This window comes from Pleurodeles waltl, chromosome 12 (assembly GCF_031143425.1).
Source record: "Pleurodeles waltl isolate 20211129_DDA chromosome 12, aPleWal1.hap1.20221129, whole genome shotgun sequence".
NCBI lineage: Eukaryota > Metazoa > Chordata > Amphibia > Caudata > Salamandridae > Pleurodeles > Pleurodeles waltl.
The window spans coordinates 209,184,688-209,205,433 of NC_090451.1; the positions used below are offsets into that span (position 1 = coordinate 209,184,688).

A 20,746-nucleotide genomic window follows, 5' to 3' on the forward strand; every position below is an offset into this window, starting at 1 on the left:
GGTAGAAAGGGTGTAAACGGAGAAAGAGGGAGGAAGTGTAAGGTAAAAAATCCGTGACACAGAGAACACAGGAATGAAGAAGAAACCACACGAGTGAGATACAAAAGGCAGGAGTTTAGGGTGGTGGGAGAAAGACCATGAGATGAAATCAAAGCTAGGAAGACTTGGTATTCGGCAAACCCAACATTTAACAGTGTCAGTGATGGGCTCCTAAGAAAACTTTGGGCACATGTACTTATTTCACTATTTTCTGTTTCACAAATAAAGCACTGCTCCTCCCTGACAGTTCCCTGTGTAAACACATGCTGGCCACTCACGTGTTCACAATCTGACTATGGTCCAAGGATTATCCTCTAAAGGCTGCATGAATTAACCCCCGTCAGTGAATTTTGTAACCCCACTCCATCGGGCTCCCAATTGCTGGTTGAGATCATCTGGGCTTTAAATTGTAGTGTGGTCTTCTCTAGCAATGTAGGGCGTGTTTCAATCAGTTTCTGTGAGTAGGCGTGTCTTTCTCGTGTCCTAACACTAACCATACGTCACAGCAGCCATGTCCTCTCGGCCAGAACCATCTGCCTCTCTTTGCACAGCAGCTTTCTGACTCCGTCTCAGGACTTTCTCACGATGTACGTAACAGGTGTAACTAATGCACATTTCAATTTACTGTAATGGAAAGGATGAAAGGCTAAACCAGCCCTGCCAGGATTAAAACCTGAGAACTGCAGGTTACACGAGGTTTCTGTGACGCATATTCATTTTAACAGCTAAACGACAGAGGAGGGTTGGGGAGTGCTCGCTAGATGAATACGAATGGGTTTCGTTAAGGGGACTGGAGGGTGGCTATATCTAAAGATTCACCTGGAATAGTGCAAAGATATTTAGTGCCCCAGGATAAATTTAATTTTGCTGTTGCAGGATTCCCTATTAGCTAATGAAAAGGCACAGTTATTTGGCCCTTCTCTTGCAACTTGGTGCCGCTTAGTACTTGGATCCCAACATCACATTTTAGGAGCTTTCCCTGACGAGTGATTTGCACACGATCACACCTTTTAGTTGAGAGGGAAGCCATACATTCTGGCTTATCAAGTCTGCTTCCGGGTTAATATATCACATCTCATTTAGTTACGCGAGTCCCGGATTGCAGAGACACAAGGTCACAGGACGAAGGGAACATTGCCAATAACAGAGGTAGGCAATAATCTCCCTAATATAAACCACTTGGATATTAAATAAAAGGGAACATTTTCCTTTCAGACAAAAGGAAAATGGGTAAAGATGTCCTTTGCATGAGCCTAACTCGAGGGAGTAGTTGAACAAAACATAGAACACTTTTATGTCGCAGGAGCGCCTCGGACACGAGCATAAGATTTTATCGAAGAGCTGCCACTCAGGTCTGCCGGACACGCGCTTCCAGCGGGCACGTGCAATGGCTGCTCTCAAGAGGGTCGGGTCTTCAAGCACTCCCCAGGGACTAAAGAATAGGTGGCTTCCTCTGTGACAGGGACCAGCATGTGGCGGCGAGTCGGAAGGAGGTGATTAGGACAGGCCACCGCACAGCTGTTTTTACAGCCTTCCATTTTCATTGTACATATTTATAGGACCAGTCACAGGGTGTGAAGTGGTTTGCCCAGGTTCACACGATGTGTTTGTTAGTCAAGTGCCGGGATGAAAGGCCAAGTCTGCTGTGTGCGGGGTCAACAATTAAGGCTCTGGTCTTGTGCAATCCTATTCTTAATAACATTATTATTGAGTTGCCAATAGTCACACACTTAGTCGAACGCAGGGATTAAAACTTCGGTAATGGCAGCTAGTGCTCCCTTTATTCGGACCCTCAGGGCAGCACGGGTTTTGCGAAGGCAGGGACACAGAAAGGTGTGAACATGTCCTTGGAAAATGGTTCAAGGAGGGCTATGGGTGGGAATCACTGAAACGACTCCTGCAGGCGCCTGGCAGTGCATGCGTTAAGTGGCCTCCGTCTCCCCCTAGGGGAGAAGCGGGGCAGTGCAGCCTGTGCCGGCGCTGGCGGCTGGCAGCACAGTGCTCCACTCCGCTCCGGTAGAGGTGGTGCTGTCGGAGCCCGGAGCCTCTGCTGCTGCTGCGCCCTGGACTCAGCGAGGCTGCCAGTGGGCATCGGACCCCCAGGGCACCGCGAAGCAGGTAAGAACACCGCATTTACCCCAGAACATGCGAAGAGGCAGATGAAGGGAAGCCGAGGTTTCTGACATGCCAAAGTGGCAATATTCTACACCTGGAGCAGAAGTTAGAGCAAACTGTGCTTATGAACTTAGGGGGTCATTTGTACAAAAACTAGCGTTGGCACAAGGTGACGAGTGAAATATTGCTAGGCGGGAGTTTTGCTTTATTTGCCTAGCGCCTAGAAGCAGTGAGTTTGTCTCGTCTCGAACGGAAACAATAAAAATAAATTGATATTTCCCCATCGGCATCGAGGCATGAAGCGCTTTGAAACAGGCTCTGTGATAACAGCTGATGACACCGGTGTCGCAAAGCTACGAAATTGACTTAATAGACGACAGAACCACACCTTGACGGATGTAAGAACTGGCTGGAGGGGGACAAGTGTTCTTGGCGCGCACTGATGCTACCCATACGGCGGAAATCTGTTCTGGTAAATCCTCCTTGGAAGCTTTTCCCTCTACTTTAAAATGTCCTGGGGGTAACTTTTGTTTATTCATTTTAGAGTGCTGTATAAATGATCGCCATTGAAATAGGAAATTGTACCTATGCAGCCCTTTCTACCCCTGACGAGGCTTCGAGGCGCTTTGTGCATGCTTCAAGTCATGATTCATCTTAGCTGCATAATTTAAGTAAAGCAAGTGACAAGAGATTGCATTGAATCCCAGAGAGCAGGGTATCAGGGCGCTTTACGGGGAGATTGCACGTTTTAGTGTGTTTCAAAGAGTTCCGCTTTGTTCATCTCCTTTGGGGTGTCTGAAGCAACTCCCCAAGACCACTATCTGCACCATTTGGGTGACATCGATTACGTATAAACGGGACAGCTGAGCTGTCTCACACGGTTCACAGTATATACAAAGTGTGCACTGGTAACACACATGAGTGAACATTTAACAGCAGGGCGTTCCCTCAAAGCGCACAGGTTGTGCGTACCGTTGTTTGGCTCAGCAGAGAACCCTTACAAGTCCCACGGATGCCCCTGTACAGTTGAGCAGTCCTTCCTCAAGTGTACATAGTTGGCGAAGGCTGCTATTGAGGTAGGAAAGTTAGCGCCCAAGAGCGCACAGATCGCGTCTTTGATAAATTGAACAAGGGAGCTATGTCCTTAAAGTGAAATGTGCCTTGTTGCGCAGGCAGCGCTCTTTAACCGAAGACCGACCCCCCACGGACAGAGATTTCACGCGCTGATACATATACCAGGCAGCAGCAATTTCGTTGTGCACATAAACTGTACATGCTGTTGCTTTAAGACAGCAGTCCTATACCCGGCAGCAGCTTAACCGGTGTGCCATGGGCACTAGTGCAAGGAAGGAAATGGGCCCTCTAGCTGCTGGTTGAATTGTAAAATACACCAATAATTAGGGTTGAGCTGGTCTGGTGCCACTGTACCTGCTGCACTCATGGAAGGTACACCCGAGGTACCCGGAGTACAGCATGCCTTGGATCAGTGAACGTGCTCTCGATTGGACAGGTTGCATCCTCCGCTGTCTGACAGAGCGGAGCAGTCGTGCACGTGAACGGTGAACGTGCAGCCTGCTTGTGAGAGCGGGAACCCTCGCTGCGTGTACAAGGTGCGCGCAGGCAGGAGCCGTAGCAAAAGTATACTCTGTGTTCAAGCAGGCTGGGGAAGGGGTGAATTAGGAAAGGGAAGGGTGGCCCCAAATACATGAATTAGACCTGCTGGTCATTTGGGAAGCTGACCGCTCCTTTAGACAGTTTATACCTACCTCACTGCACAGATTGTGCCTGGAGCTTAAATGTGATGAAAGCTCGGCTCTCCCTAAGTGTTGGATGTGCCAGCTGATGAAATAAGGCGCCCAGCTCTCCTTCTGTGTAGAAAGTGTCCGCTTATGGAATATGAAGCCCAGCTCTCCCCAAGTGTGAAAACTGTGTCAGATGATTGAATATGATGTTCAACTCTCCCCGTGAGTGGAAACTGTGTCTGCTGGTGAAATATGACTCCCAACTCTCCCCAGGCTGGAAACTGTGTCTGCTGGTGAAATATGATGTCCAACTCCCCCCAAGTTGGAAACAGTGTCTGCTGATGAAATAAGGAGTCCAGCTCTCCCCAAGTGTAGAAAGTGTCAATTTATGGAATATGAAGCCCAGCTCTCCCCAAGTGGGGAGACTATGCCAGCTAAGGAAATATGACGCCCAACTCTCCCCAAGTGTGGAAACTGTGTCAGATGATTACATATGATGTTCAACTCTCCCCATGAGTGGAATCTGTGTCTGCTGATGAAATATGACTCCCAACTCTCCCCAGGCTGGAAACAGTGTCTGCTGATGAAATATGACGTCCAACTCTCCCCAGATGTGGAAATTGTGTCTGCTGAGGAAATGTGACGCCCATCTCTCCCCAGGCTGGAAACAGTGTCTGCTGGTGAAATAAGGAGTCCAGCTCTCCTCTAGTATAGAAAACATGACGTCCAACTCTCCTCAAGTGTAGAAAGTGTCAACTTATGGAATATGAAGCCCAGCTCTCCCCAAGTGGGGATGCTATGTCAGCTAAGGAAAGATGACGCCCAGCTCTCCCCAAGAGTGGAAACTGTGCCTGCTGGTGAAATATGACATCCAACTCTCCCCAGGTGTGGAAACTGTCTCTGCTGATGAAATATGACGTCCAACCCCCCCCCCCCCACCCCGGGCTGGAAACAGTGTCTGCTGATGAAATATGATGTCCAACTCCCACCAGGCGTGGGAACAGTGTCTGCTGGTGAAATATGACGTCCGTTTCTCTCCAGGTGTGGAAACTGTGTCTGGTGGTGAAATATGACGTCCAACTCCCCCCAGGCTGGAAACTGTGTCTGCTGGTGAAATATGACGTCCAACTCTCCCCAAGTGTGGAAACTATGTCAACTAAGGAAATATGACGTCCATCTCTCCAAAGGGTGGATACTATCTGCTCAAGTGTGACAGATGTACTTGGTGGTGAAACGTGAAGCAAAGCTCTTCCCCGTTATGAAAATTGTATTTGCCTAAGAAGCAGAACCTCACCTCTACCTAAGTGTGGAAATCCTGTCTGCTAGTGAAAATGTGAAGCACAGCTCTCCCACAAGTGTGAAAATCGTCTGCTTTTGTAACATAAACCTAATCTCTCGTTCAAGTGTGGAAATGGTGTCGGCTGATGGGCCGAGAAGCCAAACTGTGTCCCAGATGTATAAAGCAGGGATACTCAAAGTACGCCCTCCTGACCTTTATATGCGCCCACCCTGGTCAGCAGTAGCACTGGACTGCTGTTTACTCCACTCGGCAGTAACATTAAAAAGATGGTAAATAAATAGGGAAGCATTTATTTGAAGTTTAATTAACAGGTGTACCCTGCACCGCTTAATGTTGGGAACACCATTATTTTTTAAAGATAACTTGCAGCACAGGTGAAGAAATAGGATGGAGTCTTTTGCGTTTCGCCTTAGTACGTCAGCCTGTATTAGTGCATTGAAAGGGATATATTTTTTTAAAGTGATAGTTTTCAGACATGTCTTTAGACTCATTCATGCTTCCCCCGCCATGACAATGCTTCCCTCCGCCTTGACAACAATGCCAATAGTGAACTAAGAGGCTAGTCAGTTGTTATGGGCACCCTTTGGGTGACCTGGCTTGCTATTGTACATAAACATTACAGTTCATTAAATCAAACACTGGAAAAGGTTTTGCACCACACACACCCTGAAGTCATATATTTCGAGGTCCTCTTATATGTGACAGTGAAGACAACGAAGGGAAAGTGAAATAAAACAATTGCTTGGGGTCAGACAGTCTTGTAAAGTGGGGAAGCCGGGATTGATCCCATGTTTTCTGGTTTCACATTGTACAAATCAACCACTCGATTTACATGTTTCGCATCTCATACACTCACCTTACCCCTGCCCCGTCTCGGCTAGCTGCCATCTTGCTATTATCAGTGCGGCCCACAATCACACCACAGACCAAGCTTCCTGGCCCCTGCGGATGTTTGCGAGCACCCATGGTACAAACCACGCCTACTGGTAAAGTTATCACGTCCCTCTGCCCACAACTACACCTTTGGTGCCTGCTGGAGAAGTAGGAAGCTGAACTCTACCCCTGATGTGCAAATTGTACCTGCTGCTGCATTTCTAATCCCCCCTCCCCCATGAACTGCAGAATGTGCCTGATGCTGAATTACTCTCAGACCGCTCCTCCCCACATGCACGCCTTGTGCCTGCTGCTTAACTCAGAAGCTCACCCGACACCAGTGCTGCTTGGGCCTGCTGCTGAACTGTTTCGGTCGGCTCTCCCCAAATCACTGTGCCTGCTGTGCAATTACGAACTGCCCTCAAATTACAAATTATACTACATGCATAGTTAAGATTATTTCACCCCAAAATGTAAACATCGTGCCTGCGGATGAACAAAGAAGCCTGACTCTCCCCCACATGTGCAAATTGTGCCTGTTGTGGATTTATAAAGTTTATCCCTCCCACACATTGACAGAGTGTGCCTCCTTCACAATTAAAAAAACATACACTCTTCCCCAAACGTACACATCGCGTCTGCTGGTGAAACCAGAAGCCGAGCTCCCCCCCAAATGTGCTGTTGTGTCCGATGCTGAATAGTGAAGATTGACTGTCCCCTCAAATTCAGACAAGTTGCCCGTTGTTGAACTATGAAGCTGGCCTCTCTCGCAAGTATACTGGCCATGCCTGCTCTTGAACCAGGAAGGTCGGCTCTCCCCAGCTTTTCTATGTGCCTGCCGCGTAATTATGGAGCCGACGGCTCTCCCACATACACAAGCCGACACATTTAACACTTTACTATTTCTGCTGTGCACTGCAGAGCTATCCCCTGCATGTGCACACAATGTGCAGGCTGACAACTAGACAGCAGAGCTATCCACACAATGTTCAGACAGATACCCAGACAGCAGAGCTATCCCCTACATTTGTACACAATGCCCAAATTGATAACCGAGGCAGCATAGCTATGCCCTGCGTGTGCACACAACGCACAGGCTCATACCTTAGACAGCAGAGCTATCGCCCAAGTGTGGAAGCAATGTGCAGGCTGATACCCCGGACAGCGGAGCCATTCCCTATCTGTGCACACGGTGTGCAGGCTGACGCCCCAAACAGCAGAGTTATCCCCTACATGGGCACAAGGTGCACAGTGATGTCCAAGGCAGCAGAGCCATCACCGACATTTGCCCACAATGTACAGGCTCATAGCTTAGACAGCAGAGCTATCCCATAAATGTGCACACAATGGACGGGCTGATACCCCGGACAGCAGAGCCATCCCCTATATGTGCACATGATGAACAGGCTGATTCTCCAAACATCAGAGCTATCCCAAATATATGCGCACAATGGAAAGGCTGATACCACAGACAGCAGCGCTTTCCCCACAGCCAGTGCAGATCGTTAAAGCTGCCACTTTGGACAGCAGACTTAGCCCTTAACTGTTCACGTGTTGTACAGGCAGATGTTTTACTCAGCGGAGCTACCACTCCTAATGCCTCCAGCTTGTGCGGACTGATACACGAGACAGTAGAACTATCCAATGCATAAAACACGAGACAGCAGAGCTATCCAACCAATGAAACACGAAACAGCAGAACTATTCTGTGAACGATACATGAAACAGCACAGCTATCCAGCGAATGATACACGAGACAGCAGAGCTATCCAACGAATGATACACGAGATAGCAGAACTATCCTGTGAATGATATACGAGACAACAGAGCTATCCAACGAAGGATACACGAGACAGCAGAGCTAGCCCCTGAATGTGTACGAGTTACGCTTTCTGATACATTGGGCGGCAGAGATAGTCAACAAATGAACACAAATTCTGCATTCTGGATTAACACAAGAAACGGGCTGTGCCTTGGATTCATGAGACAACAGAACTATCACCAGCTCTTTCACGAGCTGTTCCCAGACAGCAAAATTCAGTGTTGTGTTTGGAAACTGTACAGGCATCAGATTCGGTCTGTTCCTGGTCGGACACACACGGCTGGACCCAGGCCAGGGTCACGCCGTGCCGAGGAGAGCTGCAAAGAGGCTGAGGATAGACTGCGCGTATCATATAACAACCAGCAGAGCTATCTCTCATGTTTGCATTGATTCCACCGGAGCTATGCCCCAGAGATCGGCTGCTTACTAGGCAACTACATACAGTGTACAGTGATGCGTATATTATTAAATATTAATCATTCTATATGGCATATACCGTAAACCGACATCCTGTGGCGGAACAATTATCTAATATTGCAACATTTTATATCAGTCAAGTCTCACGGCGCTGCTACACCCAGAGGGGCTGGATACTCTAGAACGGAGGTCTTCAAACTGGGGGGGCGGGCCCCCCTAAGGGGGCCTCAAGTGATCCCGGGGGGCGCCAGACACTGGCCAAAAGAAGCATTATACAGATAACACACCTTTGTTTTAAGCAGAAGCTTGTGATTGCATTATTAAAAAGGTAACAGTACTTAACTGCAATGTTTAAATAGGTCTAGACATATTTAAACATTGGCATTTTTATAAAACAATTGTGAAAAATTCTGAGGGGGGGCCCAATGATTTTTATTTTCAACTGGGGGGTGCGCGGCATTAAAAAGTTTGGAGACCGCTGCTCTAGAAAGTGGCGTCTCTCCGCAGGGATGTGCAGTGCACACTGCCCCCTGCCCCGTCTGCTGGGAGAATCCATTCTCCCTTCATTACTTTGGGTTGTAATCTTATTCCGCTGTAATGTTCCAACTTTCATACAACGTAACAAAAGTCGCAGAAGGGGGCTATTACCCTGAAATACAGTAAAACACTAAGGCCCGGATTTACAAAATGTGGCGCAGCGTCAAAATTTGTAGCACCGGGCTGCACCACTTTTGAAACGCAGGGATGTGCCGTATTTACAAAAATACAGGGCGCCTCTGTGTTTCCACCTGCGCCGGTGCTGAATTTAGCAGCCTGCGCCAACGCAAGCATCCTTGCACCATAGTGCAAGGGTGTCTGCGTTGAGGGGGGGATTGTTTATGTGCAGGAAGGAACACCTTTCATCAATAATGGTAATTTGGCACTTCTATGTATGCTGCAGAATGCAGCACACATAGATGTACCAAAGCGCCATTTTTAGGTTGAACATAGCAGCACATAAGCGCTGCTTTTCCGGCGTGTTGTCATCTATTTCCATTTTCAATTTATGTGGCAAGAAAAGTCCGGTTAGGAGTTTACAACTCTAATACCTCTAACTAAAATAAATATGAGACCCGGTGCATTGCAAATGCTTGTTGAATGATTGTTTATGTGCAGGAACGGACACTTTCCTGAAGATAAACATTAATTCATGGCCTTATGCTCCTTCTATGTGTGCTGCATTCACACATGGAAAAAGCAAAAAATGAGGTGGAATAGAAGTATTCCCTCTCCTCCTGCCATGCTAATGCCACCCCTGGGGTGGCGTTAGTGTTTGGCGCTGCCACAGATTTACATTTTCTTGTAAATCTGGTGCAGTGTCCAACATAATAGGTATTGAGCTGGAATGCCCACAGCAACACCCATTATACGCCCCTCTGCCGCAGAAAACTGCGTGGGGGGGGGGCCATATTTACAAAGTGACGCTAAGCCCCAAAAAGTGGCGTAGCGCCGCCTTATAAATATGGTGCAGTACACAGCACCGCCAGAGCGTCAGGAAAAGTGACGCTACCGTGGCGCTAGGGGATTGTCAATCAGGCCCCTAATTATTATGATAAGCAAGCCTGCGGCGTGACTGCTAGCGCCGCCGACTTTGGAACTGGAGAGCCAGGAGCAAGTCTCGACATCGGCTCAACATCCTGTGATTTTGTGCAAATGACTTAATCTCCCCTTGCCTACCAAAAAAGCAACTGGCACTCATGTAAAGCGCTTTAATACCTTCGGGTCGAGTGTGTGCTACATAAAAATGCCAAAAAAAAGTAAAAGGAGTGCTGCGCTAAGGCAGGGGTATCCAAAGTACCCCCAGGTAGACCGGATCCATCTCGGATTTTCATGACAACCACTAGGTGCACGAGTTCCGTTTATATTCATTACATTGAATGTATCCTATGTGGCTCTCCTGATACATCATTTGGTACACATCTGGCTCTTCTGGACATACTCCAGACCCCCCTGGCCTACGGACCGGGAGGACCCAAGGCTGCTCCTTGAAGCACACAGGCCGAGGGGTCTTCCGCTGTAAGAAGCGGCTAACACCACAGCGATGTGCAGTTCCCCTCAACCCCCACCCGCCGCTTGGAGCTCTCTATTGTGTGACAGAAGCATGGACATTGGGGCTTCGTGCATCTCACGAGGCGTTGTAAACATTTCCGGTGCCTGAGAGGTAGAGATATTTTGACACAGTCATCTCAGTTCTCCTACTGGGGCAATATTTAATATTTTTAGGGGCAATCAGGCCACCTGTGGCTGGACGACGCCTAGGCAACTGCCTGGTAATGTGTGACTTTACCCTTACACTCAGAAAAAAATGAAAATAAAATACAAATGTACCTCCTGCGGCACTCACCCTACAGTTACCCTTTTTTCAGGGAGTTTGGATAAACTTGGTGTTACCAGTAGGTGGCAACATAAGACTTCTGCTCATTCCTGGGTTACCATAAACCTCTTCTGACAGAAGCGGGTGTAGTAGTGTATAATACCATAGTCCTCCTCTGACAGAAGCGGGTATAGCAGTGTACAATACCACAGGCCTCTTCTGACAGAAGTGGGTGTAGTAGTGTACAATACCATAGTCCTCCTCTGACAGAAGCGGGAATAGTAGTTTACAATACCATAGGCCTGTTCTGACAGAAGTGGGTGTAGTAGTGTACAATACCATAGTCCTCCTCTGACAGAAGTGGGTATAGCAGTGTACAATACCACAGGCCTCTTCTGACAGAAGTGGGTGTAGTAGTGTACAATACCATAGTCCTTCTCTGACAGAAGTGGGTATAGCAGTGTACAATACCACAGGCCTCTTCTGACAGAAGTGGGTGTAGTAGTGTACAATACCATAGTCCTCCTCTGACAGAAGCGGGAATAGTAGTTTACAATACCATAGGCCTCTTCTGACAGAAGTGGGTGTAGCAGTGTACAATACCACAGGCCTCTTCTGGCAGAAGCGGGTATAGGAGTGTACAACACCACAGGCCTCTTCTGTCAGAAGCAGGTATAGGAGGATACAGTGCCACAGGCCTCTTCTGTCAGAAGCGGGTGTAGCAGTGTACAATACCACAGGCCTCTTCTGGCAGAAGCGGGTATAGGAGTGTACAATACCACAGGCCTCTTCTGTCAGAAGCAGGTATAGCAGTGTGCAATACCACAGGCCTCTTCTGTCAGATGCGGGTATAGCAGTGTACAGTACCTTATGCCTCTTCTGGCTGAAGCGGGTATAGGAGTCTACAGTACCAGAAGTCTCTTCTGTCAGAAGCGGGTATAGGAGGGTACAGTGCCACAGGCCTCTTCTGGCAGAAGCGGGTATAGGAAGGTACAGTGCCACAGGCCTTATCTGGCAGAAGCGGGTATAGGAAGGTACAGTGCCACAGGCCTCTTCTGGCTGAAGCGGGTATAGGAGTGTACAATACCACAGGCCTCTTCTGTCAGAAGCAGGTATAGGAGGGTACAGTGCCACAGGCCTCTTCTGGCAGAAGCGGGTATAGGAGGGTACAGTGCCACAGGCCTCTTCTGGCAGAAGCAGGTATAGGAGGGTACAGTGTCACAGGCCTCTTCTGGCAGAAGCGGGTATAGGAGGGTACAGTGTCACAGGCCTCTTCTGGCAGAAGCAGGTATAGGAGGGTACAGTGTCACAGGCCTCTTCTGGCAGACGCAGGTATAGGAGGGTACAGTGTCACAGGCCTCTTCTGGCAGACGCAGGTATAGGAGTGTACAATACCACAGGCCTCTTCTGTCAGAAGCAGGTATAGCAGTGTGCAATACCACAGGCCTCTTCTGTCAGATGCGGGTATAGCAGTGTACAGTACCTTATGCCTCTTCTGGCTGAAGCGGGTATAGGAGTCTACAGTACCAGAAGTCTCTTCTGTCAGAAGCGGGTATAGGAGGGTACAGTGCCACAGGCCTCTTCTGGCAGAAGCGGGTATAGGAAGGTACAGTGCCACAGGCCTTATCTGGCAGAAGCGGGTATAGGAAGGTACAGTGCCACAGGCCTCTTCTGGCTGAAGCGGGTATAGGAGTGTACAATACCACAGGCCTCTTCTGTCAGAAGCAGGTATAGGAGGGTACAGTGCCACAGGCCTCTTCTGGCAGAAGCGGGTATAGGAGGGTACAGTGCCACAGGCCTCTTCTGGCAGAAGCAGGTATAGGAGGGTACAGTGTCACAGGCCTCTTCTGGCAGAAGCGGGTATAGGAGGGTACAGTGTCACAGGCCTCTTCTGGCAGAAGCAGGTATAGGAGGGTACAGTGTCACAGGCCTCTTCTGGCAGACGCAGGTATAGGAGGGTACAGTGTCACAGGCCTCTTCTGGCAGACGCAGGTATAGGAGGGTACAGTGTCACAGGCCTCTTCTGGCAGAAGCAGGTATAGGAGAGTACAGTGTCACAGGCCTCTTCTGGCAGACGCCGGTGGTAGTGTGCAGAGTGGTGTAGACCTCTTCACTGTCTCCTCGCGCTCTTCCAGTAGATGGTCTGTACAGTATTGGGCACTTCTCTGGCACTGCCTCATACCTCTGCACCACGCCGGCATAGCAGTGCACAATACACTGAAGCGGTTTCATACTTCCCGGTGCCAGAGCGCCCCATTACTGCAGACACCTTTGCTTCTCACCCGCTCTTCTAGCTAGAGAGAGTGCTGGTGGGTACATTAGCGTAGGCATCTTTGGCAAGCCCCTACTCTTCTTGCCGGGGCTGCCATTGACATGTACAATACCATAGCCATCTTCACTACTGTTCTAGTGTCCTGGCCATGACCATTATCAGTGTGTACAGTACATGTTTTTAATCAACGACTAATTATTCACATGTATGAACGGGAATTCTCAAACCCTCAGAGAGAAAGGGTTAAACCACATCATATAATATCTTGTATTCAGCAGAATACCTACCTAGATTTAGACTCTTGAGGTAAGTGATGTGCTTCTTTTCTTCTGTGCATCCCAGCTATGTTGTAACATGGCTTCCCTGGGCCTCAGTGTCTGGTTTGTTCCACGTGCCTACCGCAGGGCTACTGGATTCCAATAAGAATCTCCCCTCCAGAAGAGCATGACCCCGCCCACCCTAAATGAAAGGGCCTTGCCAAGATCTACTTTAAAATGCAAGATATCAGACGCTAAGATGTCCACAACTTTTGTGACACTAGTTGTTTGGAAATCAGTGTAAAATATTAATGAAATAGTCAGAGGAGTGAAAATAAACATTTCCATGACAAATGTTTTATCCTTGCTTCCAGATGGTTGTACATATGGTTATATGTGTATTTTTGTTTCCTGCTAAGGATTAAAGAGTTATTCCAGGCCTCCGAGTTCGCTGCCTTGATGCTCAAAAACTTCAATCAAAAACTTCAATCAGGACGTGAAAGGCGATGACTTGTGTTGTGCAAAGTGTTCCCCAATTTGCATTCGGTTTTCTTGGTACAAAATGATTCGTGTGGGGGCAAGTTCGGAATAAAAGGGCAGACTCTTTGTGCAAGTGACTCTTCTTTGGTACAAGTTGGTACTTGGTGGGCATGCCTTTGGCCTGGTTGGCACACCCTCTTGTCACACACCCGCTGGTGTAAGGTGGCGCTAGTGTGGGGATACCACTGGCCTGTCCGGTGCTCCTCCCTGACACTAGGGCCATAAGAGCTCCCTCCCTTCAGGTGAACCCTGTCCAACAGGGACCCAAGCTCCCCCCTTTTCACCGCGGTATGCAGTGGTTACGGGGGGAGTATAGGGCCGGGAGGGTTTGTTGCACTCCCGACACTTCTTATTCACTGGATGGAAAATGAGCAGCGATTGAGCTCCCCGGACGAGGAACCAAAGCACCACAGCTGACGATGGGGTGACCATCTCTCCGGGTCAGTGCAGACACTGTTCCAGTTCTGGACCGCAGTGATAGCCTAATGCATTCTGGGCATTGTAGTTTGGTATTGCTTCCAATGATTTACTTAAACTTGTGCACATGAGAATAATGGTTTGAAAGGGAAATGTTCGGGTCTGGAGACGTTCCCTGAAGTGAGGTGGTCACCGTAGATGACCAAACCATGGGCTCAGCACTGGTGGACAGAAATACATACATTGAGAACTCCGCGGGCTTGACTTGGATTAAAAGCGACACTGGGCGTCAGCTTGAAACCACGCCTGCCTAGAGCCGAGTGATCTTGGGCAAGTCACTCTATCTTCCTGGAATGGGTTTAGCAGAATCACTGTAGCCTCGGTCGGTAATGAGGCCTTGGCGCGCGAGCGCGACATCTTACGAAAACAATGTGACTGATTAACGCGAGTGACGGAGCTGCTGGCAGCCGGCCCCGTGGTTGTGCCGCCTTCAGATCTGGCGCTGCTTGTGTACCCGCTGTCCCCCTGGCACAGGATGGATCGGGCTCTTGTCAGCGAGGGGGAGGCGGCCTCCTCGGGACTGGCTATGAAAATAGTGCCAGGGTGACAAGAGCAACTCCTGAAGCCCGAAGGAGCTGCTCCTGGGCCTGCAGCTCCGGCAGTTTACCAGTGGGTCCCAGTGGCGTTACAAAGGACCCCGCAGCCCCCGCGGTGCGTGGGGTGGGGGGGAGGGGGGGGGGGGGTGGTAAGCTCTCGGATAGGCCCCTCAGCACAACACAGCCTCTGACAGCTCCCCTCAAGTTTCGTTACGCCACTGGTGGATCCAAGAGGAAAACGCCCAGAGGACGGGCAAATCAATCACTTGGCGCTGCAAGCACAGGCAAGCTAACAATACGTGTATTTTTATGTAACACTTAATATAGTCATAGTTATTTCTATTAACTCATTTATTGTATTCAATGTATCGGTCTCGGAAGGATGAAAGGCTCAGCTTGACTTTGCATATTCGACCTTTTGGCCTGCATATGTCTCATCGAGATGCCGAGCTCGCTGAGCCATCCTGCAGCCTACACCAGTTCGCACCTTTCGGCGCGGGAAAAATATTCATCTAACAAGTACAGAAAAGAACCCATGGCTCTGTAGCCTCCATTTAATCATTTGTTATTTCCTTGTAAGTAATGAAAAGTACATAAGTAATATATGGATAATATTTGCATAGGATTGTGTATCAGGAAAGGGGTTAACGATGAGATTTTAAATGTAAGAGGGTTGAGTGATGGGCAGGTATGAGGGTAAGGGGACACAGGATTACGGGCAATGAGTAGGGCAAGTGTAAGATTTTAATAGTGTAAAGACAAGGAGGCAAGGATAAGGGGAAGGGGTTGGTACAAGGAGGCTGGGGAATCAGAATTAAGGAAAGTAGTTTAGGGTTAAGCGTAAGGGGGTTGAGGAGTGAAGGGATATGCAGGTTTGGGGAAGGGAAGGCGCTACGGATTAAGGAAGCAAGGGCCATTTTCTTAAGGTTTTTAAGGAAAACAGCAATCAGATCCAAGAAGACCGATCACAGATGTCTGGAATGTTGTTAGGACAAAGGACTTGGTGATGTGGCCCAGTGGAAGACTGTGGGTGGACTTATAAACAACGGAAGAGTCTTTACTTGACATCTACTTCATCGGGAGTCAGTGCTGGTCTTTGAGATCATGTGTGATGTGGTCATGTCTTTTTAATTAAAAAAGAGACGAGAAGCTTCGTTTTGGGCACTTAGCAGTGTTTCTAGAGTATTCCACCAGAATATTAACCACCTAGTATTGTGTGGCCAAAATATCAAGGCATAAATAGCAATAACCAAAACATTATGAAGGTAAGTATACTGTATATAGATAAGTATAGGTGTACTTCACTTCACTTCATGTATATGTACCTTGACGCTATGTCCCTCATAATGACCCAAGCGGTCTACTGACCCTCACCACCCATAATACCAGAAACCCCCACCCCCTACCAGAACAGCACCCCTCACCCCCCTTCTAGTACAGCGCCTGACCCCCGTCTAGTACAGTGCCCCCTACCCCTCCTTCTAGTGGAACGCCCCTTTCCCCACCCCCCTTCTAGTACAGGTCCGCCCTCACCCCACCCCCTTTTAGTGCAGCCCACCTACCCCACATACAAGCACACAGACACCCACACGCACCTCGTATGCACTCATTCATGCACCTCACAGACACTCATGCAACAACACTGACATACACGCATTCACTCACAAGCATCCATACACACACTCACCTCAACATTCATACACGCATTCAACCACGCATACACACATACATTCACATACGTATACACACACCCATGCACACACCCATACAAAGATCCATACACGCACACACACATATGTGCACACATGCAGACAACACCCACTCACACACGCACACACACCACCCCCCACCCTACCACCCCCTCCCCTGTCAGACGCCCGACTTCCCTTGTCCGGCGAGGCGGTCGTCCGGCAGGGAACGGGAACAGGCACTTCTACCACCGGCAGTGCCCCGCCATTAGGACACAACCAGGCCTTATTACAGGTCGTAATATGGCTGGTGGAGTCCTTTAAGCGGGGCCAGTGGTGGAACCACCCATGCGCCTCTGCCCGCCAGCACAATTACTGCAGGATTTCCACCCAAAATGTGGAGGAAATCCTGCAGTACTCGTAATATGGTGGGCGGAAGACCACCAACACTGGCAGTCTTCTGGCACCCCCGGCTTTGGCAGTCTTTAAAAAAAACGCCAAAGTCAAAATGATGGCCTATATCCTGAATACAACCGCTTCTAGGGCCTCCTTAGGCAGCCCATATATAAACTATTATGATAGTCCAGGTAGGATACTTCAATGCAGACGCTAAATGAAAATTCTTGGAAGACGAATAAAAGGGACAATAGACTCTTGGTAGCAGTAGGTAGACGACGACCTTCTTGTGACTGCATTCCTTTTTTAAGTAGCAGAAAGGTCCTTGCCTAGCAAGAATCCTGATTCACAAACCTTCGGAGGTGGTGTGGAGCGAGTCTCCATGGATTCAGATGTGATGGATTCACACGGCCCACAGGGATGGTGTCACTTTCATGGTAGTTCTGGGAAAGTGAGCTAGAAGTGACTAGAGTGAGTGGGTGGGGAGGTGAGTCAGAGAGATATTTAAGAGCCTCAGGAAGAAAGAGAATAAACCACTTGGAGTGGTGGTGGTTGCAGTGGGAAAGAGGCAACTTTCACTCATGAGGGCAATATTCTAGAGAGGTTCTACTCCAAGCCAGACTGGTGCCACCCAATCCAGCATATTGAGTCAGGAAGTAGTATTCAATGGTAGAATAAGTTCAATGTAATAAGCACCCAGGTGCCATCTTTATCTCTGGCTATGTGGAGCTCTTCCCTGACCTTTAGTTCTGCACATTCTGTACCACAACCAGATTGAACGCTAGATTGAACATCATTCGGGGTGGACCTTCTCTGTATGAGTGGTTGGTGGTTTTGGGATTACCGTCTCCCAAGGCTTGTCAATGCAGTTTTGGCACAACATGGCCTTTAGATATTAAAATCTCATTGTCATCATTGTTCATCAGCATACATTACCCAAAGGCCAGGGGCTGTAAATGAGTAGAGAAGTAAAGTGACCTGTAGGCATCCCTTGGAATGTATGGGAAATATATATTGGAAATGTACAGATATGCAGAGCCGACCCCTAAGCTGCCGTCACTTGAAATGAGAAGTTCTGTTTCATGTAGTGAGGCATCTCTTAGCCTCAGACTCTATCCCTTACTAGGCCACAAGTGTAGGAGTAATGTTATGTTCATGTTTTCGAGTAACAGATGCAGACAACACAGCACAGTGATTTGAAGCTGCATTTAGGTGACATAAGTGACATGCGTCTGGATACCCTCACGGGTGAGAATCAGCGCTCTACAAAGCCACCTTACATTACATTACATATCAAAGTGGAACATAATATGGGGATCCTCAGTTAAGACTTGAGGGGCATCATTAGAACTGTATGGAGTTAAATACTGTATCTGCAGTTGATACTACTTTGGGCCTCATTATGAAAGTACATTACGGTGGGTGAATTAACCAGGAATACTGGTTGAACATTGAGAATCCACTGAGAAATGAATTGCTGAGGAGATTGGCTATTTCACCCAGGGATTCTGGCTGATTTCAGCTGTCAAAATCTCCAGAGGAAACATGCCAGGTCCATGAAGATTCAACAGACCTTGGAGCTCCTGATGGGGCTGTAAGTCGTATAGTTGGCTAATCAGGGGCACTCACAAGTACGCCTGGGAGAATCTAGTGTAATATCTGTTTTGGAAATTATGAAAAATGCCCAAAAATGCAAAATTACATGATATCAAGCATTATTATGCAAAATGCTGGTTCGGCACCTGGTATTCAAAATGGATGTGTGGGGATATTTACTGCTACAAAATACTGCAAAATCATACATGAAGCGAACAACGGCTGCTGATGTGCAGTTTATATTATTTCAGAGCCCCCACAATCGGATTTTCACCCAAGTGAAATCTTATTTGCATGACGTTGGGTAATAGAGCATTACACGTAGCAATCGTTAAACAAAAGGCTCGAAGTTACATAAGATTACATTGGCGTAAACAAAGTTTACACAGGCTTATGCGGAAGGAGGCCCTTAGTTGAAGTCCGGTGGTCTAGATGGTATTGGCCCCACTCAGTCCTGGAGGTCATGAGGAAGATATCCTGGAAAAGCTGTCTGTGGGCTCAGTACTTGAACTACAGAGAGTGCTGCCCCCGTGGATGCTGCCACAAATCTCAAGGGGAAGGTTAGGGAGGGAGTTGGGGGGACGAAGGACAATAAAATCAATATTTTTAAAACGTACCTGTTTTGGAACCGCTGCCACCGTCCCCCTAGATCCTCCTTCCTCAATGGTGTTGGTGTCCCAGCAGTCCCTGGGACACAAGCACAGGCTCCCCGTGAATGCTAGCATTGCTCGCATGCTTAACCTAGCATGAGAGCAGCATCAGGATTGTCTGAGCGGCTTGGCCTGCCCCTCAGAATGTGCACTGGGGTTTGTGCAGTTTCTTCAACCCTACTGTGCAACACAGCCGGTTTGGTGAAATCAAAGTGCGCATGTGTAAGGAAATGCCTCCTTGGCATGGTTACCCCCTGCCTTTTTGCCTTTTGTTGATGCCATTTATGATTAAAAGGGTGCTGGGACCCTGCTAAACCAGACCCCAGCACCAGTGTTCTTTCCCTAAACAGTACCTTTGTTCCCACAATTGGCACAGCCCGGGCACACAGATAAGTCCCTTGTAAATGGTACCCCGGGTACCAAGGGCCCTGATGCCAGGGAAGGTCTCTAATGGCTGCAGCATGTCTTATGCCACCCTGGGGACACCTCACTCAGCACAGGCACACTGCCTCACAACTTTTGTGTGCTGGAGGGGAGAAAATGACTAAGTCGATATGGCACTCCCCTCAGAGTGCCATGCCCACCTCACACTGCCTGTGGCATAGGTAAGTCACCCCGCTAGCAGGCCTTACAGCCCTAAGGCAGGGTGCACTATACGACAGGTGAGGGCATATGTGCATAAGCACTATGCCCCTACAGTGTCTAAGCAAAACCTTAGACATTGTAAGTGCAGGGTAGCCATAAAGAGTATATGGTCTGGGAGTTTGTCAAACACAAAATCCACAGTTCCATAATGGTTACACTGAAATCTTTGAAGTTTGATATCAAACTTCTCAGCACAATAAATGCACACTGATGCCAGGCTGGGATTTATTGTAAAATACACCCGGAGGGCATCTTAGAGTTGCCCCCTGAATACCAGTCTGACTCCTAGTGCTAGGCTGACCAGTTTCTGCCCTCCTGCCACAACCAGATGAGTTTCTGGCCACATGGGGAGAGTGCCTTCGTCACTCTGTGGCCAGGAACAAAGCCTGTACTGGGTGGAGGTGCTTCTCACCTCCCCCTGCAGGAACTGTAACACCTGGCGGTGAGCCTCAAAGGCTCATGCCTTTTGTTACAGCACCCCAGCGCATCCCAGCTAGTGGAGATGCCCGCCCCTCTGGCCACTGCCCTCACTTTTGGCGGCAAGGCAGGAGAGGATAATGAGAAAAACAAGGAGGAGCCACCCACCAGTTAGGAGAGCCCCTAAGGTGTCCTGAGCTGAGGTGACCCCTGCCTTTAGAAATCCTCCATCTTGAGACTGGAGGATTCCCCCAAAAGGATTAGGGATGTGCCCACCTCCCCTCAGGGAGGAGGCACTAAGAGGGTGTAGTCACCCTCCAGAATAGTAGCCATTGGCTATCGCCCTCCTGACCTAAACACCCCCCTAAATTCAGTATTTAGGGGCGACCCTGAACCCAGGAAATCAGATTCCTGCAACCTACACCAAGAAGAAGGACTGCTGACCTGAAAGCCCTGCAGAGACGACGGAGACGACAACTGACATGGCCCCAGCCCTACCGGCCTGTCTCCAGACTCAAAGAACCTTTACAGCAACGCATCCGACAAGGACCAGTGACCTCTGAAGACTCTGAGGACTGCCCTGAACTGAAGGACCAAGAAACTCCAGAGAA

The 20,746-nt window shown here is 48.7% G+C and overlaps 1 protein-coding gene across 2 annotated transcripts in view; it reads left to right on the plus strand.

The window, feature by feature from the left end:
* The first annotated feature begins 2,000 nt into the window (after positions 1-2,000).
* Positions 2,001-20,746, plus strand: part of CPNE7 (copine 7) — a 606,098-nt gene continuing 587,352 nt past the window's right edge. Inside the window, exon 1 of one of the 2 annotated variants that reach the window (XM_069216819.1) lies at positions 2,001-2,157. The gene's annotated coding sequence lies outside the window, so the exon portion shown is untranslated. Of the gene's footprint in view, positions 2,158-13,609; positions 15,028-20,746 lie in introns of those variants that run through there. The other variant, XM_069216820.1, reaches the window with a different exon arrangement.